Raw genomic sequence first — 25,960 nt, forward strand, 5'->3', positions numbered from 1 at the left:
TCTATGATGCATTTATGATGCATAAATGCATTATAGCATTTATGCTGCATACCCATAATTGGTTCGAGTCTGGTGTATACTGTCGTATTTTAGGTAGCCAGGGCATTTATTATTCATGATTGAGTGGTCTTATTGCATTTTCTGTGCCTCGCAGTTTGCACAGACGGGCTTGGCGGATTTAGCTGTGGTGAGGGTGTATAGTGTGTTCTTGTCTAACGGCACCAGGGATTCCCCCATCTCCGCGTTGCTTTCATTGTAGGTGTAACAGTTCACTGTAAAGGCCAGAGATTTAAGTGTATGGAATTTGTAAGTGTAGTGTTGTGTATCGTTGTTCTCCTGGCCATTAGCTGCTAGACCCCTGCTGGGGGCCCAACGTTGTCCACACTATTCCTCGTGGAGGCAGACCAGATATCCAGTAATTTAAAATTTTCACTTTGGCAGGTCCTGCCACCTAATTTCCTGAGATTTCAGTGGCTAGGACCTTAAAAAAATAAAATAAATAAAAAATGGGGGGAAAATGGTGGAAAAGTAAGTAAGTAAAGAGGTTTAATTTTGATATTGTGTGGGGTGTACGCTGACAGTTTAGGCAGAGTGGGGTGTGAAGACTGGGGAGAAAAGACAGAAGTATGGGGACCATAGAGAAAGTAACCCTAAAAAGTCAGTGGGCAGGCCCCACTAGGAGAAGTAGGGGGAGGCAGGGCAGGAGAGGAGACAAAAACCTGTATCCTCTGCCCCCTGCCTAGGGAAGGGGATTTATAGGGAACTAGGTTAGGCACCTACTTTGAATCACCAGATGGCACTTGATGGGGTTTGAGTGTGTCAGTTTCCTTATCTTCTGCTGTGCATTAATGGAACGTCTCTCTCTCAGTTGAAGCTCCAATCAGTGATTCAAAGAAGCGTTGTGAGTTGTTGGTGGTACTGTACAGTTTTCAAGTTTGTGTTCGTGGAAGCGGCCTACGTTGGGTGAACAATTCTTGAGCAAAGTGCGTGAAAGCAATGTAGTGTTTGGCATAGCTGCGATGAGGGCTCGAGGTTTACTTATACTCGTCTATTTGGGCAGTCTAGGGCTAAAAAATTGTTTCCAGCTCTGATACCGCGAAGTTCCCAGATAGACCCTGTTAACTGTTTTAGTACAGTGTTTTTAAACTTTTCTTGGGTAACAAGTCACTTCTATAGAATGCCATACGTGGTATTCTGTATTGGCGGAATGCTATATATTGTCTGTACACTTTCCGTTCTTTAATTCATTTATTCATTTTAATTAAAAAAAACGAAACTTTTGTCTTTGTGATTATATTTTTATTTTTTATTGAAATTGCAGCCATTATCAACCCACTGCAGGATGGAAGCTCAACAATTCATGCTGAGGGACATGGACCATAATCTGCCACGCTCGTCCAGTGCGGGTTGGTAGATCGACCGTATTTAGCAGTCAGGGGCTTGAACCCCGGTCTACTCAAAGAGCGTGCACTCCCGCTCCTGACCACTCGGCTACATCTACATTAAAAAAAAGTTTTCCTCCTAGTGATATTTATTCAAGCCAATGGGAGAAGAAGTTGGGGAAATTCCGTCACTTATTCGAGCCAATGGGAGAAGAGGGTGGGGAAATTCCGTCACTTATTCGAGCCATGACTGCCTCCATAACGTTCAATAATCTCGTTCACGTGCTTCACTGACTAATACATGACCACACCGGGCATCATTTGATGTTCCATTGTAAGGTCACCTGATGAGGGACCAGATATAGTTTGTATATTTGGAAATAGTTTAGTATTTTGTAAATATTTTAAATATTTGTATAGTTTGTAAATATTTTAGTCCTGCTCGTTCGGAACAATATTCCTTATGCATTATGGAACCCGAAGCAAAAGGCCTTTTCCTACGTGATCTATGTAAACACAGGTAAATAATTACACAGTGGGCTAAAATCTATTATTTGCATACAATTTCGCTCCACGTAGTGGGCGTGGTCATAGAACGGAGCGATTATACGGTCGTGTTCTGTGACTGAGTGATTATTGTGAATGTGTTTTGTTTCTGATTGTTTTGTGTCGTAGCTTAAGGGATGCTTAGCTTAGGTAGGGTGTTTATCCCCCCATCCTGCTGTTTTGCATTTGGAAGACGAGTTCCTGATTTTAAAACAGCAGTAAGTAGGAGGATAAACACCATAGGCATGTCAACCTAGGAAGACAAGAGGTGGGGGTGAGTGGCACCTGCCAATCACTGCCTTCTTCTGACTCTTAGTCGAAGTATGGGTACCCAAGATCTGAATTTTTACCTACCTATATAGTGATATTTATTCGACCTTGAGAATACCGCGTGGTGGCTTGACAATGGAAGAAGAGGGATGCGGTCACGTGGTATAAGTGGGCGGGGAAGTTACGTCACTACAAATGAAAAAAAAAATTACATAGGTCATTTCGTGATTAGATATCGATCAGTGCGTTTTGATAGGTGTGTCTTTTACGCCGAACATAGTCTGTTTATTCCATCATACCTCTACATTTTACGTAGCCAACCGTGCATGGGGCTTGGTGAGCAAAGCCCCCTTAGTTATCTATTATTATTTTTTCCTGTGGTGATTTTTTTTATGCTGGCTCCCAGGCCCAGACAACCTGATGAGCAAGATTGTTGGCACCCACCTGTATAGTACTTCCTCCAGTGGGGGCAGGAAATTTGGTACGATGCCTAGAAAGTATAGTGGACACGGGCCTGGCTCCATGTGACTAGGTGCGGGTGCCCGTAACAGTTACCCTGGTGTTGACTGCTTCCTGGTGGATAAGTGACCTGAGTATAATATTAACACACTTACATTTTACATAAACCTTACATGCAATTTTTTTCTTTCTTTCTCTCAGGCTCATTTTACGTTGTACGTGTAACTAAGTCAGCAATATTTGGTGGATTTCGATAAATCTCTAAGGGCCAGCAAGGATCATAATACATACATACATACATGTCTTCATGATTAGAAATAAAAATAATTCAAATTAACCATATATATAGTAAACCCTCGCTAATCCGGTTACAGTTAACTCGAAATATGAAAAATTCTTTTACAGTTGCGTACTGTACTTTGAATTTTGAAAGACACTGGATTTAGGAAAGCAGATGAGTTACTCTGCACAGAGAGAGAGAGAGAGAGAGAGAGAGAGAGAGAGAGACGGAACATTCATCACATTGTCACGTGTTGTTCAGCCTTGTTGGCTCTGAGACGAATGGGTCTAATTGCTTATATTGCTTCATTTGCATACTTCTTTATATGTATATATGTACATGAGTTAACATATTTGTATGTTATTGGTTTATGTATAATAGTTGCTAAACCACAACACCGTTTCGTTTCCTTTTCGAGGTCCTCGTATGCAGATGGTTTCATCGTATTTCTAATAAGTGTAAAGCGTGTTATTTTCATACGCACCAGGGGTTTCCCCCCATCTCCGCGTTGCTTTGCTTTCATTGTGGGTGAACCAGCTCTCTGAGAAATGCCAAAGATTTAAAAGTGTGTGGGAGTTGTACATGTATAGTGTTGCGTACTGTTGTTCATCTGGTCGATTAGCCGGTAAACCTCTGCTGAGGCCCATTGTTGCTCCACTTAAGCCCTGTGGAGGCAGACCAGGAACCTAGTAGACTTGGTTTTACACTTTCAGATCCTGCTTACTTTCCGAAGATTTCCACATCTAGGACCTATAAAAAAAAAGAGAAAAAAACCCCTTAGGTTAATGACAATGCACATACATATATATATATATATATATATATATATATATATATATATATATATATATATATATACACATGTACAATTATATACACCGATGAGCCAAAACCTTATGAGCACTTACCTAATATGATGTTGGTCCTCCACATGCAGCCAAAACAGCTCGTACCCGGTGAGACATGTATGCTACAAAATTTGGAGACCAGGGCAATACCTGGAATTTTTCCTCATGTTCTGCGAACCATTCTCGAACAATCCGGGTGGTGCGGCATGGTGCATTATCTTGCTGAAAGACGGCACCGCCAGAGGGGAAGACTGTTGCCATGAAAGGGTGTACCTGGTCAGCAATGATGTTTAGTTAGGTGGTAGACATCAGAGTTCCCGGCACATGGGTGACTGGACCCAGGGTATCCAAGCATAACATCACCCAAAGCATGATACCACCGCCACTGTCTTATTTTCGACCCACGGTGCATCTAGGCACCATCACTTCCCCAGGTAAATGATGCGCACATACCCGGCTGTCCAAATGGTGAAACAGGAAACGTTATTCATCGTCCAGATGACCTTCTTCCAATCACTCAATGTCCAGTTTAAATGCTCGCGTGTCCATTATAGGCGCAGTCGCCAGTGAATCGTGGTTAGCATGGGCACTGGGAGCGGCCTGCGGCTACACAGCCCCGTTTTCAGCAGGTTTCAATGTACTGTGTGTTGTGACACATTACACCCGTAACCAGCATTCCAATTACTGGCTAGTTATGCCACAGTTGCCCTTCTGTTGCCATGTACCATCTGGGATAGTCTTTGCTGATCTCGAGCATCGATGAGCCGTGGTCGTCCAAGACCTCGTTGGCAGTTCGTGGGTTTCCCCCTCCTCGGACCAGTTTTGTTAGATACTAACCACAATTGGCCGTGAGCATCCCACCAGCCGTGCCATTTCGGATATGCTCTGACCCAGTCATGTGGCCATTACAATTTGGCCCCCTGTCAAACTCTCTTAAGTTCACTGCCATTCCCATCTGAAGAACAAGAGTAACACTGATTAAGGGAGCCCAGTATCAGGTGTTTTTATACTATGTCCTGACCTGCGCACACGCCGTAGTTCGCGTGCAGTTGTTTCGATTTGCATAATGATCTCGCTGGTCATAATGTTTTGGCTCATCGGTGTATATATACACATGCATTGGCGTTGGGGTATGATCGCTAAGGTTATTATGCCGAATTATGGGTGTAAAGGATTTTTGGCAGATTAAGTTTTTGTTGTGTGAGGCTTTCGCTAGTGTAAAGATACAGGTGGAGGAGACAGAAGACTGGAGGGCGAGAGACAAAAATATGAGGCCAATAGGATAGGTAATCCCAGTTTTCAGTGAGGCATGCCCCACTAGAATAGAAGATGTGGATTGGAGAGGGAACGAAGATCGTTTCCTCCCCCAAGGATGTAAAAAAAGGTGAACGTGACTAGGGTGCCCGCTTCAGGTTGCTGTCAATCTGTTGGCCCTTATGCTGCTTTTAGTCTCTTCTCAGTTTTCCGTGTCACTCATAGGGGAAGTCCCCAGCCTGGTGTCTCCGCCAGTGATCAGCATACTGCTTTTAGTTGTTCTCTGTTTTCAGTGTCACTCATGGGATAATCCCCATCCTAATGTCTCTTCCAGTAGTCAGTGTTCCACTCGGTGAAGTCTGGTGTCATATACTTGGATTTCGGTAAAGCTTTTGCCACTTGCGCATGGAGGAGTACTGTACAAATTGGAGCAGAATGGTGTTAAGGGTAAGGTGCTACAATGAATAAAAGGGTGGTTGAGTGGTAGAAGACAGAGAGTGGTAATCAATAGATGCTGCTCTTTGTGAACTAATGTTATTAGTGGAGTTCCACAGGGTTCGGTGTTGGGCCCATTATTGTTTTGTATATTTATCAATGATGTTTATTAAAGTATATCAGGCTTATGTCGAAGTTTGCAGATGATACAAAGGTTGGCAGGGTGTTAATGACAGTAATAGCAGTGTGCTACTGCAACAGGAACTAGAAAATTTGGGCACACGGGCTGAGAAATGGCAATTAAAGTTTAACATTGACAAATGTTAAACTATGGGTAGAAGTAACCCCAGAGGAACGTACCACCTGTGTGGTACTACACTTAGGGTGGTAGATAATGAAAAAGACCTGGGAGTAATTGTGCAGTCAGATATGAAGTTTTCTGAGCAATGCAGATAGGGCAACAAGAGCAGGTCATAGGGTTTTGTCAATGATATACAGGAATTTTGCTAGCAGGGAAAAGGAGGTGATTATCCCTTTGTATAAGTCAATTGTCAGGCCATGCCTTGATTACTGCATACATGTCTGGAGCCCTCATTTTAGGAAGGATGTAGATTTGCTTGAGCTTGCAGAGAAGAGGGTAACAAGATTGTTGAGTGGAACGAATTGGTCCTCTTACCAAGAGAGGCTTAAGTTCAGCAAATTGCAGATGCTGGAGACTGGGCACCTGAAAGGTAATCTGATTGAGGTGTATAAGGCCTTGAATGGGTTGAACATGCCGAATTCTGATTGTATTCTTCTGTTTGCTCAGATTACGAACCTAAAGGGGCTGAAATTCAAATTGAAGAAAGACAGTTATAGAACAGATGATGTGTGGAAATTTGCCTTTAGCCAGCGGATGGTTAATTGCTGGAACAAAGTTCCGTCTGTCGTTGTGAAAGTTGATAACTTAAATAAATTTAAAAAGGAACTGGACAAACGTTTAGAGGGAATGGTTGTGTGAATTTTTTTTTTTTTTTTGGCTGATGCTACATAAGCTTATACACTTGCTTTCTTGCATCACATGCCCTTTTGCTATTACTATTACTCCGGATTATCGCTTTATCCTGATGACTTCTGTTCCCCCAATTAATCTGGACCAGGGAGTGTTTACTGTATATTGTCTCTGATTGGAGGTTGAATCATGCTTACGCTGAGCTACACGATGAACATCCCTTCACTCTGATTGAACTCAGTACAGCGCATAAGGAACAGTAAATGCCCGGGGATGGATTTGAAGGAGAGTTCATTAAATGGGCTCATTGGCTAATACCAGGGATCCTACTTGAGATCTTTAATAGCAGCCTGTGTGACGGGGTCTTTCCATCACCATGGAAGGATGCATTATTGAAGCTGATACTGAAGGGACCATCTAGGCCAAAATATGATCCACGATCTTATCGACCTATTGTCCGCCTCCGTAGTTTAGGAAAGGTGTTCGAAATAATGCTAGCGAGGCGGAGTACGGATCATACTAATAAAATTTACACTAGTCTGGTAGACAATATGGGATTACTCGAGGTTGTGGAACAGAAGATGCGCTTTGGACAGTGCAGAACTATATATTAAGTTTGAACAGTATGTTCTCAGAGTCTTTATTGGTTTTGAGGAAGCGTTTGACTCCATCCATTCAGTAGAATAGTGTTCTTATGATGTTGCCACTTTTAGGCTGCTCAACTAAGATCTGTAGTGTGGTAAAGGACTACTTTACGCAATGTACGGTAACTGTTCAGTTGTCGGTTGGTTCCATTGTATGAGAGGTGACCAGGGGATGCCTACAAGAATCGACTTTTGGATCGCTAATGTGGAACCTAGTTTTGGAGGACTGGTTGCATAAGGACTTTGAGCATACAGAGATGGTTGCGCATGCTGATGATCTTATGCTGCTTACCGAGGAATTTCAGGGACACAACTAGAAACCAGGCCACTACCGGTTTTGCATGAATTTAATAACTGGTGTAAGTTACGTAAACTGACTGTATCAGGAACCAAAACAAGGACAATGGTCTTCGAGGATCATTTCTCAAGTAGAAGACCCCAGTTTTGAGAATGAATGGTCAGCAGTGAAAGCAGGTATGGAGGAGATGTGAAGTATTGCTGCTCATGTAGGTTACACAGCTCATATTCCTCAAATGAAAGTATTGTGTGGGAGTGCAATAGCATATCCTCTTTCAATAGACCGGGGTTCAAGGCCCTGACCGCTAAATACGGTCGATCTGCAAACCTGCACTGGACCAGCGTGGAAGATTATGGTCCATTTTGTTCAGCATGAATTGTTTAGGAGGAGGCTTTCATCCTGTAGTGGGTTGATAATGGCTGCAGTTTACCTTTTTTTTTTTTTTTTACCAGTTCCACTTCAAATTCCACTTTCATATCATCAATGTTTTCTGTCTACACTGGACATTCTCTAAAAGTTCATGGCGCTGTCAATACTGGAAGAAATTGCCACAGCATCTCTTTGTGCTGTTCTGACAAAACTCCTGGTGTTTTTCCTTATCTACTGCAACCCTAGTGTTTTGCTATCTCCACTGAACTCGAGCTCCTTGTGCTACTGGCTTTCCTAACGGAGGTCCTGGTACCGTTAGGCTCTTATCAGATTTAGTTCTTTGCAATGAGCTGATTGAAACCAGTGTTTTCACTCTGTCTGATATTTAATTATATTAATTTTTGTGTAATTTGATTATTTTCAGTTTTTCTTTGTATCTGTTTTGATTATGGCAGTCTTTTCCTCCCTGTAATTGGGCAAACAGGAGAGGGAGTATATTGGAGTACTGCTAAATTATCTGAAAATGACGGCGGGGTTGTCATAGATTGGCTGGGACCGCCTTAATAAATAAATAATAATAATGAAACTGCATGATGCTAACCGAATTAAAAAAAAAATTGTCGCTCAAGAGGCATTACTTATGGACCAACCCTTGTATTTATCATATGTATTCCAGACGAAAATACTGATCGGGAAAATAAAAAAAAAAAAAAAAACGATTTTCAGTTAATTAATATCACAATGAGAGAAGTTTTGTGATCTTGTAAAATGTCAGAACAGTCGAGCTCCATTTTGTTTTATGATTACAAAATTATTTCTAATTAAACAGAGATGTGGTTATGGCAAGGGACCTAACTCCTTCGTATAAATACCAAAGTTGTAACGTTCCAGTTTCTTTTTAGTTTTTGTTTTAGTTTTTCTTCCTCGTCTTAGTGTTGTAGTCTGCTTTGACGTATTGATTCTATACGATTTGATAATCCTGCGCTATAACAAGCCGGGTTTTCTATCCCGATAAATTTCCTTTTATCGAACAGATAGAATTTAGAGTGTAATGCATTGTCATTCACAGAAGTAAACTGGCTTTTAACACTGAGTTTTCGCTGCTCCGTTGTTTTACTGTAAGCGAAACAGTTCACGTGTCCAATAACTTTCCATGCTCTGCACATTTTATTTTCCATTATTTCTTTCTTTTTGATTTAATTATTTCCTGATGTATGTAACTAACCAAGTAGCCAGCCCACTGTTGCCTTCCCACGACACGTTCCTTTTTCATAAAACCGGAAATTGACCAGTTGTGCGTGCTTGCATTCATTGACTGGTTTTAATGTGTTGGGCGGTATATATAGCAATTCGGAGAAAATATAACTGGTAATCGCTGACTATTGAGTTGGATTTAATGTAACTTTTGAAAGATTTAATATAATTTAAGATTTTAATAGATAAATGTAGCACTGTATAAGATATTTTATAGGAAGATATTCTTTTGAAGGATTAATGCCAGAAAATACCAAAATGCATTGTACACCCAGTAATACATTTTAAAAATATGTTCATGATTGTAATATTCTGAATATTTATCGAAGCTTTCAGAATATTAATTGATTTAGTTTCTGTATTGGTAGGTCCATCCCGCGAATATGCCGATTTTTCTTGAAACATTTTTCTTTGTGCACCTACATCAAAGATGGACGGGAAGCAGAGATTTCTTCTTAGTATATGTATACTAACCACAATGGATCACTTGTATTTTAGTTTTGGATGTGTGTGCCATTGCCTATTTTTGCAAGGAATGCACTACATGGCTGGTTCTCAAGTTTCCAGATCCTTTTTAGAAAACAAAATCGTTTTCTCTTTATAAATATTGGCTTTGGCCCTGTTATGTTCTCATGTCATATCCGCTGAGGTGTCCCGTTAAGTCTCTTCCCATTCAGTTTATAATATAGAATTTATTTTGTGATTCTTTGATTATCCATCTTCTATAATTTTGATAATTTTGCATGTGTACATTTATTGATTTTTTCCCTTTAGTTCTTCCATTATATTCTTATTTCTTTTGTTGCCAAATCTGGTAGCTAGCAGTTCTTCTCATAATCACATCTCTTCAGCCGTTATTCTTCTTTCGTCCTTCCACATGGCCCAGGCTTCATTTCCATACATGAGTAATGTATTACTCTGCAATACGTGAGTAATGTTTTGCTAAAACAAAATACTGCTGCCACTACTACTACTACTACTACTAATAATAATAATTATTATTATTTCTAATTATTATTAAAATAATTATACCCAAGTGCAAAAATTTTCCAAGTCCTTAAGAAGAGCTGCTTCATTATTTACTACGCTTCCACTCCTCACCTTGCCTGAAAATTTTAGAACACGCTTGCTCTAACACGTCAGTATATAAAATATAATATTAAATATAATTTTATAATTAAAATATAATAAAAGGATTATTATTAAAAGTAAGCAATATTATTTATTTCTCAACTTTAAACGAAATGAAATAATTAGTTTTATTTATGAGGGCAGGGGGCCCGCATAGATTCATTTACTATTTGAGAGTCATGGTATCTCAAAGTTTTAGAGCCCATGGTTTATGTAATAGCATTAGATGCCATTAAGGCAATAATAAAGTATTGCCCATAGGTTCAGAAAATGGCTTATATAATGACGTTTTTAAAAAGTTTTAAAAAGTCAGATATATAAACCATTTGCAAAAATGTATAAGCCAAAATTTTACATTTTGTTAATGGAAATAAACTAACACCTATTTTTGGGGCTCTTTTGTTTTGACACACACAGATGGTTGGTTTATTATTTATTATTTGAGGTTACCATTAGCGTATTGGCTTTGGTCATAGTGTGCTAGTTCATGATGTATCTTTATCGTGTATTATGTGTATACAAATATGTATTCACAGCCAACTAAGAATTCCATCTGCGAATTCTGACCCGACATATCCAAACAAGTAATAAGGGAAGAGCGCACAATACTGTTACGGACGCATGTGTGTATAGTGGGGGGAGACATTAATTTGCTTAATCCGCGCGAGTATAATAAGAATAAGAATAATCTAATAAGTAAAATTTAATAAGAATATTCCAAGAGATTGCTTTTTCTGCCTTGGGTATAAGCTTTTCTGCCTTGAGTTTATCATTACCATTGAACGTATCATTTCATTTTATATACAGTTTCCTTTTATTTTATTATCCTGTAATGTAAAAAAAAAAAAAAAAAAAAACACTTGGCTAATATCGAAGGGCTAGCTCATTGTGCAAGCTGTTTTTCGCTGTAATTTGTGGATTCTTTTAATGTTTAACTTTAGTCCAAGCGCGCGCATGTTTGTATCCAGAAGTCGAAATGACGCGAATTGAAACTCGTTTTTTAATAGCAACATTGATAAAATAGGAGATAATGTTTCTGACCAAGTAAAACAACTTCTTGGTAAAAATATTTTTGTCATTCTAACATATATTAGGGTTATCACAAAAGTAATGCACACTGATATTTATCAAGATAATAATTAGAAGTTTAACCTCAACATTAGTGTGCTTGAAACAGAGTTCCTGCATTGAATGTTTCTGTAGAGGTTTTTAAAAATGGATGGTGATATCTGCAAGAGTTGAGTTTCGGATCAAAGATCCTTTATAAAAATTTAAATTTTACATGGTCAAACGCCGACAAATTTATGAACTGTTGTGGAAAGCGTATGGTGAATCAACAGTAGATTAGCACGATTTCACGTTCGTCTCAAAGGTTTCGTCAAGTTCATGTGAGTGTTGAAGACAAGCAATGCTCAGGTAGACTGAGAATATCTACGGAGAGCACATCAGAAATTTATTACCACCATTTTGGAGGTAAAATGTTCTTGTTTTTATTCCGGCACGACCAGGTCAGAGAAGTTTATAATAACTCATGAATGCAGTCGTTAATCGTATTTAGCGGTCACAAGCTTGAACCACGGTCCGCTACTGGACAGGCTTCGAACCTGTGAAGAAACAGGCAACGAATCTGAAATACTGTACCGAAATTATCTGTTCACTGACTTTTAACTAAGGTGTTACAAAAATGAAAGGTTGCCTCCGATGGGTAATTTGCTGTCAAACGAACAACTTGCAAAGCGAAAGAAATTGCAACACAGTTATTTGCACTTTACCGACTAGAAGATGAGTTTAAAACGCATTGTTGCCATTTATAAGATATGGACACTTGACTTTGAACATGAACTAAAGTTACAATCAGCTCAATTGAAGGATCCATCTTCGCCATGCCATTTTATGTCGCTAGCAACAACCAAAGATAAAACAAATGATCATCAATTATGCGAACGTTTTTACCGTTGATATGTGCCATTTGGAAGATCAGTAACTGGATACTACTGTACAACTTTTCTTCGTCAGAAATTAAACCCGAAAATTTTTCACCTGTGACGACGCAGAACCTCTGCGAAACGGGCCTGAAAAAAGCGTTGATATGTGTTAGTATTGTGTGTGTGTTGTGTTGTTAGGCCTCTTGGCACCAGGGAGCAGCCAACACCTGGGCAACTGCTGCCTAATGCTCGAGGAGCCAGGTCTGAGTCTACTATTGACTGTTAGTGCTCAGGACACTGCAGTCCCTCTCCCAGGTTGCAAATATAGGGAGCCAGCAAAAAAAAAAAAAAAAAATAAAATAAATAAAATAATAAAATAAATAAAAAATAAATAACTAAAAAATAATAATAAATAAAAATAAAAACTAACTAGTGGCAAAATCACAGCTTCAAAGCTCATTACTTCTGAGAAAAACAGTATAGTTAAGTTAATTATAGTTAATTTTAGTTAAAATCCAAAATATTCTCAGCATATCTGAGATAAAATAAATTAATAGATACATACGGCCCAAAACCAGAAGGTGCTTTTACACTAATCTCAACCTGAGTCAGGTTTGTCAGTTTAACTGTAGGCAGTTTTTGTCCTACGAATAGATCCTATCACTGCGAGTTGCAACCACAATGAGACCACTGCCCCAGCAACCAAAATAGTCCGACAGTCATTTTCTGGAAGTCTTCACAAGATATTATAAGCTGGTGTCCATGACGAAAGACTTCATATCATACGATCTCTACAGCTCGTTTTCACCGATTACAAATGAGCTCGCCCCCCTCTTATAGTCTTGATATGAGTCCTTCGATTTCTAACTATTTCCCAAGCTCAAGGAACCGTTGCATGGACGCAGACTTCCGAAGTCTGCGTCCATGCAGACTCAACGCTCAACGCTTCTTGCACTCAACGCTTCTTTAGAAGCGTTGAGTGCAACCGTGACCCAACACATTAGACAGCCTAACTTCAGCAAACAGTTAAGTGGCATTCAGAAATTATCTTCTGAACATGGGAAACAGTAATAAGGCGTGAAAGAGAATACATTGAAAGTTTTTAATGTAAATTATGTTATAAAATAAATTCCTTTTAAATTAACCTCTTTTGTGCATTGCTTGTGGGATAACGCTCGTATTTTTGGTGTACAGATGGATCTCAATACAGCGAAATGGAGATATGTTTTGGAAGCCATGCCTTATGTTTGGAGTTCTGAAAATTTTACCTCCCTCGAATCAAGATTTCAGAGCTTCCCAGGTAATCAGGAATAGACAGAGTTTCGAAATTAGTTTGGGAAGCTGTTCGTTTCATGTTCTGAGTTATTTTATCTTAGTATCATGTTTCCCTTACTTTTTGTACTTGCTTACACATCCAGTTCCTTTTTTACTGTGTCATAGTATCCGATTAGATTGGTCAGATAAGATCGTTCCTTAACAAATCCATGTTGTGACTGTAGTATAACTGCATTCCTGTCTAGATGGTTTTTCATTACTTCTCTGAACTAGTGAACTCTAGTTTGATTCACTTCTGGCATACCCATTCCTAAAAAATTCTTCGTGTGAATGAAGCTGCAAAATAACCATTCAGTTTTTCAGCAACCTGAAATATGTAATCCGTTTATATCTAGTCGACCAATGCGATTAAACTCCGTCCTTCTATTGTTTACGTAAGTAAAGAAGTCTTTGCTGCTTTTCTTTGCATTCTTTGCCAGAGACTTTGCTTAATCTGCCTTGGATTGTCTAATCTTCTTTGTGAGTTGATTGTAGACTAATTATATCTACTGTAGACATCTGTATCAATTGATAATTTATACGCACTCATGCATTTTTATTCACTGTCACAAGTCTCATCAGTTCATCTGACACCCATTTAGGTATATCCCTTGAAGTGTATTTCTTAGTTGGTATAAAAAGCCTAACATCTCGGTTAATATCCCTGAATGCCTCTCATTTAGAATTTAGTTAGTAACTTCATCAGTTGGTCCCACTGCACAGAATTTAAAAACTTTCTGAGATCGGTGTAGTTTACGAAAGCAAAAGCCTTTTCCTCTTGCCTTCGAGAGTAGTTACATCTCTAAGTAAATCTCCTGTCAATACATATTGAAAACTATCACCTAGTGAGTGTTTTATCTGCAGATTCTTAATGGAAGAACTACAGAGTGGTGCTGTAGTTCTTCCATTAAGAATCTGCAGCACTCTGTAGTTTACGATGTTTGTGAACTGTTTATAACTCATTTTCTCGCTTATTTCAAAAATGTTATTACTTTTTTTTTTTTTATCACATATTTTTTCTCAAATCACATAGGTTGATGTCATGAGTTGTATTATTGACTTTAGTAAGTTAGGAGAGTTTGATTTGTTTATTGGCGCATTAGCGTCTAAGACTATTATGCGCCAAGACAGTTAAAATTAGGAGTAAATGCTGGGAATTTGAAAACTAAATCTTCACATGTTGACAACACTGTCTTCAGTCATTTGTTTCTTGACTTTTAGAGCTTCATGCAACAATGTTTATCAGTGTGAGCTCACTTTAATTTGGAGGTTATCGTGTCAAACAGGTTCTGAAAAGTGAGTAAAATGTCTTCACGCAAGTGTTTCAACAATCCGAACTTATTTTGTTATATTTGTGGAAATTGTATAGTCCTCAAGCAAAGACAACATATTACATAATTTGTAAAACGTGTATTGTGCTTATTATGGAGTGAGACTCAGTGACTGAGATAAACAATGAGCTCTACATAAAGTTTGCCGAACCTGTGTTGAAGCACTGAGGTCGTAGAGAAATGGTAAAAAGAATGCTTCATTTGCAATTCTCATGATTTGGTGGGAGCCTACAGACCACTGTGATTACTGTTACTTTTTCTTAGTTAATGTAGAGGGATACAATGCAACAAGTAAGAAGGACATTGTATATTCTAATATTCATCTACCATTAGACCAGTCTCACATGGAGATAACCTGCCGATTCCAGTGGAGAGCGCTGAAAGTGAATCTGAAATCTACACGCCTGGAAATATTGAGTCCAGCCCTCAACTGTTTTCACAACAAGAACTCAATAATCTGGCAAGAGATTTTTACCAAAGGAATTTGTAGAACACCTTGTTTCTAGATTTGAGTCAAAAATTCTTCTAGCGCCTGGAGTGTCTTTCCCATGGTACAGACTTAGAGAGGACGAGAACTAGTCCTCTACTTTTCTGAAGACGATTCTATGTTTATTTATTTATTATTATTATTATTTTATTTTTATTTTTTTGCAGTAATATAAATGACATAGCGAACTATTTAGGAATTAGTAACAATGCTACACTGTGGATACTTTTTATTGATTTATCAGCGGAGTCTCAAGGTGTGTTGCTCCACAATGGAAATAAATATGGGTCAGTTCCAATTGTCACTCTGTTCATTTGAAAAAAAAAAAAAAAAACATATGAGAACTTGAAGAAGTTGTTGACAAATATTAAGTATGAAAAACATGGTTGGTCTATCTGACTTTAAAGTGATAGGTATGTGACTTGGACAGCAATCTGACTGCACAAAAATGCCTTGCTTTTTGTGTGAGTGGGACAGTCGGGTTGGTTGGTTTAATGGTGCATCAGCAATTGGGGCTATAATGCACCAAAACCAGGACAGCTGGGGAAGGAGTAAGCATTGGGATGTCAAGGTTTGGCCAAAGAGGGGTAGTTTGTTTCCTGGACCAAGAACATACTTCATAAACCACTGGTAGACCTGAAAACTGTCCTCCTTCTACCCTTGCACATCAAAGTGGCTTTGATGAAGCAGTTTGCGAGAGCTTTACCTCAGGAAATTCTTCAATTACCTTTCTACTAAATTCCCATCGATCATACAAGAAAATAAAAACACAAGGTATTTTTGTTGGGCACCTCAAATTCGCAAACTGATGAAGGAACTGTGAATAAAAGAGAAAAACAGGCATTAGATTCAGATATGTTGCTGAGAACATCTTAGGGAACAACAAGGATCCAGAGTACAAGATTATAGTTGAAAATACGTTGAAAAACTTCATGCAACACGAGTATCAGTGTACTCCCACATCGACTACTTCCCAGAAAAGCTAGGAAGTGTTAGTAAAGAACAGGGTGAGAGGTTTCACCAGAATTAAAGGCATAGAGATGACGTACCAGGGGAGGCAGAATGTCAACGTGATGGCTAACTATTGCTGGATGTTGAAGAGGGACTGTAAAGTAGAGGGGATCTACAAGAAAATCAAAGAAAGGAAAATTTGACCCATCGGAGATCTGTTTTTAAAATGAGAAGTGAGTGTTTAGTGGACTTTTTACCACAATGCCCTTTTTAATAGTATTTCACCATCTTTTAAATATGAAAGTCTGGTAAAAGTAGCATTTTGTTATAATTTCAGTGCACAAATTCTGCCAAAATTAATAAAAATCAAATGTTCTTTCGTGATTTTTGAAGAAACCTGACGCGATGGAAACAAACGGAAGTCATTTTTTGAAATCGGCATTAGAAAATGATTCATAAACATCCTTTATTGAGAAAACATCAGTGTTGTTGTTGTAGTGGGGATTTTAGGAGCATGGACGACTAAGGCCATATTGCTCCGTGTATATTGTCTGTAAATTGAGTGTGTTTTGTGGTCGATTTTCTGTTTGCTGGACAAAGAACCCGAGTTTCCGGGAGAAAAACCATGCTACCCTCGTCGGAGACCCACGCATTCAGCCACGTTGTGAAAAAGGCTCTAAAAAATTCCTTTCGACGACGGGATCCGAACTCAGGTCTTTTCCATCCGGTGTGGGGAGAATGCAATCCTACTAACTGTGCTACCCACGAGGGCAAAACATCAGTGAATTTTTTACAAAATAAAGGGTAGTGTAATCAGATCAATAGTTTTGCTTTCACTTGTAGTGCTCTTTAACATGCTGGTGTAGAAAACAAAGAAAAGTTAATTGTAAATTGTAAGCGCGTGTATTTACCTGTTCCATGATGACTCACAGCAGGCTCTAAAATCCCAGCACGTTTCAATAAAAACAGTGCAAGAATCACTTTCACTTCTGTCTGCGGCTATTGTTAATCTATTAGTCCGTATATCCACCCCCACAAGCTATTATTTTACCGACCTACCTAGCGCTGTCTCAGTGGCATCAGCAAATTAAGCCATATTACACCGTGTACAATGTATGTAAATTGCGCATGTCCTGTGGTTGTTTTGCTGGATTAAAAACCCAAGTTCACGTAAGAAAAAAGCACGCTACCGTCGCCTGATTAACTTTGCTACGTTGTGAAAAAGGCCGATAAAAATTCCTCTCCTCATTGACGGGATATGAACTTAGGTCTTTTCCACCAGGTGTGGGGAGTACGGTGGAATATTGCTACCTTCGAGGGCTATAGAATTTATGCCCCGTGAAACTATACACACATCAGGGGGCCATAAGTTCAAATTGGAGGACGGTTGCAAGTAGGATGTGCTTAAATTTTCCTTCAGCCAGAGGGTGGTTGATTGATTGTTGGAACAAATTCCCATATAGTATTGTGGAGGTAGGTAGGTAGTTTGAATAAATTCGATTGTTGTTTGTTATTTGGTTTTTAAGAGCATTAGCAACTAATGCCATATTGCTCTGGGATATGTGTTGGTCATTCCCTGACCTTTCCGCATCCTCCGTATTTGGTGGTGACAGGCTCGAACCCCAGTCTAATCAAAAAGTGTGTGCTACTCAGAATAAATTCGAATTAAATAAACTGTTAGAGGGAATGAACAAGCGAAATGAAACGTGTTTTTTTTTTTTTTTTTTTGCCTGATGCAGTGTAAGCTTTCTGTCTTGCATCATTTGCCGCTACTACTGCATAAACATGTTTCAGCTTTCCGGACATCAGTTATCATCTTCCAAGGTTCGACAGTTCCCCCCCCCCAAGTTTGCTTAACGTGTGCTGCTCAGACTACGAGGGTGGAGGAAATGTTCATCAGAGAAAAAAGCAAATTCTCAAAGCAGATCGGAGAGCCAAAGTTAAATAGCGAGGAAGAAAAGAAAACAGAAAATGCAAAGAGAAATATATAGAATGAAGACATTAAAAAGATTCCGAATTAGAGTATCGCGGCTTTTCACATTGAAATCTGTTGATTTCTTTTTTATCTAAGCATTGGCTTCTTGCCCACCTTTGTCAAGCGTCTGCGTGTAAAATATACTTTTACTTGAACGAGTTCCCCCTCTTTCTGCGCACGTAATTCAGTTGTTAGAAAAGGAGATGCCGAAACTAGCAAAGGATCTCATGAATGAAGTCTGCTCTGTCTTTCTGCACGTGATTTACAGAGAAGCAGTCACACACCAAATTCAACTCGTGCTGTCGTGAAATTTTAATTATTATTATTAGCTAAATGGTGCAAGGAAGCCTGAGGCTTTTGCTGCACCAGCCAAAAAAAAATTCTGAATTACCCTTAGAGAGAGAGAGAGAGAAGGAAGAGAATCACGAAGAAAAAGAAGAATGATGATACCCAGCTCAGGACCCTGGGTGTGCCAAGCCCATACTCACCAGATGTGAGCCCCTGGATTCTCTCAGAAAGGGTTAGTGTTATTACCGACATTGTGTTCACTCAGACAGTGGATTGAGTTTTTTTTATTGTAATTATTCCTGGGAATTAGGAATCCCCAATTTGACAGTTCCAATTTTATTCTTACTGTGTAATATGTGAAAAACAGTATAGAAAACATGTAATCGTGGCAATTAATATATAAGAAATGTTTCAAAATTCATTTTTACAAAGAATAATGCATTAGTGGATGTGTTGTATAGTGATGTTCTCCTTTCGGTAAAACAATTAGCAGCATTAGACAAAACAAACTCAATCTCAGTCGATGATGGTTTTATTGTTTTTAGTGCATTGAACAGCAATAAAATATTTTCCATTTTTTCTGTACTTTAATTTATATTTAGATCTTCGATGAATTCTTTATTGTAATCATTAAAGAAGGATTCAATAGACTATAAGCAACCTGAAATTTTGTGTTTTAGTTGTTTTTTCTAGCGAGTTTGAATTATCATGACCCAGTGCATTATCATTTTAGAAATGCAAAATTTGAAAAATGCAAAATTCACTATCATTATTTTCTTTATAAAAGTAACAACTTAGAAACATTTTCTTCATAACCTCTTTCGCATATTTTATGGTTTCATTTTAAAAGGTCACTGTTAAAATTCGATACAACGCTCTCTGTGCTAATTTTATCAACGATACAGTTTTTTTTTTTTTTTTTTCTTTCTTCCAAATAGCACTTTGGTTCTTTCATTAACTTATTACTGAATTTACAATTAATTTTATTAACAGTGGTGAATAAAAAAACTGTTCAATAAATAAAATAAGAGTGTTGAATAAAAAATAATAAAATAGTTCATTAACTAGTTAGCAAGTTTGTACCATGTCCATTCATTCAACGTAATGCTAAATATTTAATTTCCTTGAATTTTTTTGTTATAATTATTTCAGCGATTTATGCCGCTCCAAGTCCCATACTGATGAATCAGCGGTATCACCTTACTTTTCATTGTGTGGTAAATTATTTCGTGTGGCTGAAAGAAATTTCTTGAGACTCTCTTATGAAATTACTGCACCTTATTGCTCGATGGATTGCTATCTAAAGCAACAAGATGTGAAAATAATCTCTACCAATCACTGTCACCCCCCCACGTGATCGCAAACTACCATAACAAACCAGCCGTCGCCCTCTCCAATCCTTGTCCCCCTGCGATAGCGGACTTAGCGGTATGGTAATTACGGTGCTGAATTTTTATTATACTGTACTGTATTTTCTTTGAGGAACCGTTGTCTTTAGGGAGAACTGTTCTTTTCAGTGGTTCATTCGGTTGATGTATATTTATGAATTAATCTGCTGTAATCAAATACTGTATTTTTCTTTATCTAAACTGAATGCTCTGTTGGAAACAGTGATAAGAATCATTGTTTCCGATCTGGTAATAGAATGAGTGAGCAGCAACTTTTTAATCAGGTGCATCACATGCTAGACTGCTTTCATCTAGGTTGCTAGTGAAACTCAAAGTACTCATCCTCTCTAACAGAAGTTAATTACCTATAACTTATTCAGAGTAAGAGTGTAGTTAGGGTTATGGTTAGATAGAGTATTTCTGTCATTGAAAATATAGAACTTTCACCCATGAGATGAAAAATCCTGACACGTTAAGGATCAGCAGTAGACACACTTTGTGATTTTAATGTCATTGGGTAACTGTAAGTAATATTAATTAGAATGCCAGTTAACGACATTAATTCGCACGCTGATCTTGTGAAATATTATTCCATTAATTAGAAGTATACATTATATTTTACTAGTAACACATCCTGAACAATTTGAAAAGATATAACGTTAGATATTTTCAGTTTGTGTTTGAGAGGGAAATAGTTTCCCAATTCACGTTGTTGCTTGTATTTTAATTTTTTTGCTCTCCAGGGTCAGCATTTTCTAAAAACATTTACTTATCGAAAAGTTTGGTTGTGGATAGTATTTAAATACGTATACTAAAAGAGTAAATGTATTATAAATTTATATTCAATTTCCACTATTTACATGACATTTGTTAACTATACAATGGTTCTTTCCGCATTATGAAAATCTGACCTCATTGTTCAGCATCTTGTTTTTTTTTTTTTTTTTTTTTTTGAGTTATGGAATAACTCAATTTAAGAGTGGTATGATTTTTTTTAAATCAGTATTTTAGAAATATTAATGAAGGGAGGCAGGATATAATCCATAACTGAATCTCATTTCCTCAGTTTCTTCTTAAATGGGATCAGCATCAAAGGTTACAGGTTAGCATTACCGATGGCGAAGTTACCGGAAGTCTGTAGGTAGTGATTTAGAGAGAATAAAGGAAGAATAAAAAAATATATTTTTAGTTGAGTTTAATGTGTTAGTTACTGTCAGTTGCAGGCATAGCAGACATGTGGTTCAATGTGACCTATCAGTTAGGTGGAAAATAGGCCTCAGTCAATAAAACTAGTTCCGTTTAAGTTCTGTTACCTGTATCAATAGTGGTATAATGAATATCTGAAACATTCCTTATTCTCCTTCGCACTGAAAGCGAGGTTTACATTATTACAGAGCTGGTTAAAGAATAATTGAAACTTAGCATGCCCGTGTAAACATGCAGTGTTTCTGTTGTTTTGTTAATATGGTTAATTAGGGCATACCTGTAACATACATTGTTGGTTCAGAACATATGTGCCTTAGAATATACATTCTTAAAAAGGGGGACACAATTATTTCCTAAAAGAATAGCTGCTGACCTCTAATATGGGGAAGGACATGCAATCGCTATTTTTGTCTTCCACTTGAGAATCACTTTTAGAATTCTTGTCTACAGTTCATGGCGTGAGTGTGTAGGGAGGTTGGGAGGAGGAAGGATTCCAGAAGCGGATAGAGAGTTCGTCTATTTAAAAACGCTCGACTCGAGTTTCCGAAGAATAGAGAGTGCGTGGGTTTCAGCTGTAGGACATTTTCGGCAACTTCACTTTCTGCTGTCGAAGCATGTTTTCTACCTTTCGCTTTACTCCCTCCCCCCACCCTCTTTGCATGGATTTGTAGTTCTTTCCACATTAGAAGTGATTGATCCAGCGATTTCTGTAACTTTACGCCTCATTAGACATGACTGAATACTGTATATGGATTTTATACCTTGGATGAACGTAGTATATCGATTTTATAGAAACAGGCCTCACGATAACGTTTTAAGACGCTTATAATGGTGCAAATGCATTATACATGTCATTGTGAATAAATGAGTGATAAGAGCATAAATTATATTTTCCTTGTCCGTTTAGAAAAGTAAAATGAAAAAAAAAAAAAAAAAATGAACTAAGTTATTTTGAGCTATGCTACACTCACGAAGTCTGTGAGTGAGGGGTACTCTGTACAGTGTACCCCTCAAGCTTCCTAATATGAAGGTGCCATACATGTTAAGCAAGTTTATTAAGTACGTTTGATAACAAGCAGTCATGTAATTTGAACAAAGTAAGGCGCATACACTTAGAAGAAATTTATTGCTATAATCTTTAATCCAAAATAAGATACGTTCAAGCAGGTTTATAACATTTTCAGTTGGTCAAGGACATACACGCTCAGAAAATTTGTAACCAGATCAGTATGTATTCAATTGATGTTGAAATGTGTATTGAATTGAACGATTTAGCTTTTGTTTATGTTACATTATTAAATTAGGGAAAAATAATCTTTTAAAAAAGAGTAAGGTAAAGAAGTGAATCAAAGAGCGCTTGCTGAAAAGAAATAAATTTTCTCACGTAAATTTGTTGCATGAGTTAAAAAAGAAGCAATAGACTGGCACAGTATATTAGGGAAAGGATGTTACGTGGTTCCTATCCATATTATTATATACAGTATATAATAATATGATGGGTTTCGGTAAGAATCTTGAAACGACACCTGCTAATAATATTGTGTAGAAATTGAGCTTCTATTTCATTATTAGTTTAACAAAACCTGTTTTGTTAATAATTTCATGTGGCATAATAGTTTCATTTATTATTATATATAGTACAGTGTACTTAATTTACTGTATAGATTGGCAAAGTTTCATGCGGTTGAATTAAGAAATTTATTGCTATCGTCTTTAATCCAAAATAAGATAATGTAATGAAGAAATCTGTATCGCCCTCATGAACGTTTGAATGCAGCTTTAAGAATCCTCCTGTGATGTCCTCTATTACTAGTCCCTCCCCCACGAGATTACCATTCTTAGTTTTTGATTCGACAGTTTGCAGCATTCATTTTTCTTGTAAAATCAATTCATTTTAACAAAAAAAAAAAAAAAAAAAAATTCTGATTTCCGATGATGAATCGCTCTAGCAGATGACAAAAAAAAAAAAAAAAAAAAAAAAATCTGACACAGTCACTGTAGAATTAAAAACCAATTAACGTCTTCGGCACGGCAGGATTAAACCCGAGTCCGCCATATGAAGGTATGGGCAGTGAAAGTAATTGCCATGTTGGAAGGAGACGGATTCTGCAAGCAGTACGTAGTAAAATATATGCCCAAGTTGCGCGTGCGCACTGAATTAATTTTCTAGCCCGAGATGTGAATTTTGCAGTTGTCGCTGAAAACCACTAATGTAAACTTATTCGATGAACAGTTTGACGTGCCCACCCACGCTCAAAATTTCTGAAAGGCAAACATATTTGGGAAATTTGCCTGAAAATGTATAGCTCGCGAGCCGTAAGTGACTAAAACGATTTATCCTATGTTGAGTAATGACGTTCATAATTTAATACTCTCGCAACAGCGAGAGTACTTTATACATTGAAATTGCGGCGAGTTTCAGTTTGTTGCAACACGTTCCGACTAAACTAGACATAGTAACGCATGGATCATCCGTTTATCTGTAGTCAGTCTGAATTAGTACGCATTTAAATGAGGATGCTGTATGTGTTTCATCGCATTTTAAAATTAATGATTTTACTCAGCAGCGAATTTGCTCAGTAAAATCATTCAAATTTTGTTTCGGATTAGGAAAAAGTGCAACAGAAACCCTGAAACGTTAAAAATAGATTTCGAAGAAGATGTCGCGAGGAGTGATCGATGTTTAACTATTCGGGAAGTTGCTAGCGAAGCTGGTATTTCTTATGGGACATGTCAATCAATTTTAATACAAGATTTGGTAACGCAACGCGTTTCAGCCAAGTTCATGCTTCAGATCCTCGCCGCTCTGTGTGATCAGAGCAGAGAGGATTACTATGCACTCTCAAACAGGTCGATAATCACTAATTCTGTTAGCGGTACAATCGGCAGTTCTAGAAGCATTTGAAAATAATAATGAACTCACGGTAACCTACCTAGACACCCAAGCAGCATGATAAACTTGATTCTGTATCTCCTCTGGATCCGTTATACCATCTTTAAAATTAATGGTGATTTATTTGTTTTTTACTCCTCCAAAACAGGGTTCCCGCGAAAAATATGATAAGAACTGCTATAGTCAACAGGTTTCAGCATGTGTATGGAGGTCCTTTCTGGTGTGTTATTTTCAGCTATGCTTTTTCCATTCATGTGCTCAAGAAAAGACGTAATAATGTACTCAGATAACATCGATACCTACAACCATACCTGAAACACTACTGTCCTCAACCATTAGATGCAGACTGAACCTGTTTGTGCAATACCTGCGATCCTTCAGCCTGAAACCTGAGCTGTCATTCTGGTATTTTCATTAAAACTACCAGCAACGCAGATAGTACCATTGATGGGATGCGTATACCAAATATCACCTACCACAGAGGCCTTGGTGTCCTTTTTGGTCAAACGATGTGGTTCAACCACCATATTGATTTCCTTGTAAAGAGAATTAGTGCCCTCGGGTGGAGAACTAAACAGCGTCTCTCTACATAAATGATGCAAACACAATGGCAACATTCCTTCAGTTAGCGGTGTATCCGACAACATGTGCTGCTGAAATCTGGACTTTTTTATCTATCGCTCTAGCCCTTCCAAAACCAGTTTTTTTTTTGTTTCTTCTTTTTTTTCTTCTTCTTTTTTTTTATCTCAGAATATTGGATCTTCAAATGGGCTATCCACAAACTCTGCCGCCTTCCGCAGGTATTTGCTACTGACATGGCCAAGCAGCTACACATATTCAAGCTGCCAAATGAATATGCGTAGAACTAAAACGACTAAGATGTTCACAGACAAGATAAAAGTTACAGGTATATGGGATACATGTCATTGGTACAACCCCCCGCTTTCCCGCTGATCAAGTCCCAGGTTCCAACTTATAAAATCAAGGCTAAAAATTTTCAGACCCTGTTATTCTAACTGAAGCTCTGCTAATCATCTTATCCTTACGTCAGATTGGTATTGACCCCAAAGTGGGATCACATCAATTCGATACATGACAGTTCATTGTATGCACCAATTTGGTGAAAGACAATTGGTGACTACGATACTTCGTTGTATCACAATGAAGAATTTACCGAATCGTGGTCACTAAATTAACCATTTAAAGCAAACTAAAAGCTTGCATTTTTTTTTGTATTGCTTTGCCATACACAGAATTTACAGAATCATTGTACTCACCAAATTGTCATAACCACCAATTGTCTTTCACCAAATTGTTGCATACAGTGTAAAGGCATGCACCAAATTGTCTTATTATACCGAACTGGAGTACAACAAATAAAGGCAGAAACTTTTATCTAGCTCATTTTGCAACGTGCTCATTATCGTTAGTTTCTCAGCCGATGAATTAGTTTGTTACAGATGAATTATGTTTCACAAGAAATTTAATTCTTAACTCCCGAAACAGTCATATCCGGACGAAGAAAACCCACGGATGATTGTCATTACCCATTTTCAACATATATTTTCCTTTAATGTTTGGCATTATATCCGTGGGGGACAGTCTTATTTTTTACCAGTAAGGCTTTTAGGAATGGCATACCTACATCTTGTACGTGACTGTTCGAATACATGTCACTTGAAAATCGGCAGAAGATTGATTTCTGCACAACGGTGCACCAGCCCACTTTTCCGCGATAGCCGAACACATATTTTGTGGGTGGGGGGGTTGTCATATGCTTTCATGATTTATTTTGCGCTTATTACCACCCAATTCGAAATGAGAAATCGCATTTTTGAAGCTACTGAAGCCATTAAAAATAGCTTTGAAGCGATGAGACATTCTAGGGAATCTTGGATTCTGCTTGAACAAAGTAGGTAATTTTGATCAGCTGATCTTTTCAGCTGTTCAAAATGACCAGCTTTTACAGTTAGATCTTTTAATGCTAGAGATATATCTTAGTTTCTTTTTATGTTTGCAATTTATGATTAATGTTTCTTAT

The 25,960-nt window shown here is 37.9% G+C and overlaps 1 protein-coding gene across 2 annotated transcripts in view; it reads left to right on the forward strand.

Annotated features, from left to right (window-relative positions):
- Nucleotides 1-25,960, forward strand: part of LOC150091231 (adenylate cyclase type 1-like) — an 845,725-nt gene that overhangs the window by 12,626 nt on the left and 807,139 nt on the right. The window lies entirely within an intron of this gene.

The sequence above is a fragment of the Mastigoproctus giganteus genome, chromosome 1, assembly GCF_048544385.1.
Source record: "Mastigoproctus giganteus isolate SK-2022 chromosome 1, ASM4854438v1, whole genome shotgun sequence".
In the NCBI taxonomy this organism is placed as follows: domain Eukaryota; kingdom Metazoa; phylum Arthropoda; class Arachnida; order Uropygi; family Thelyphonidae; genus Mastigoproctus; species Mastigoproctus giganteus.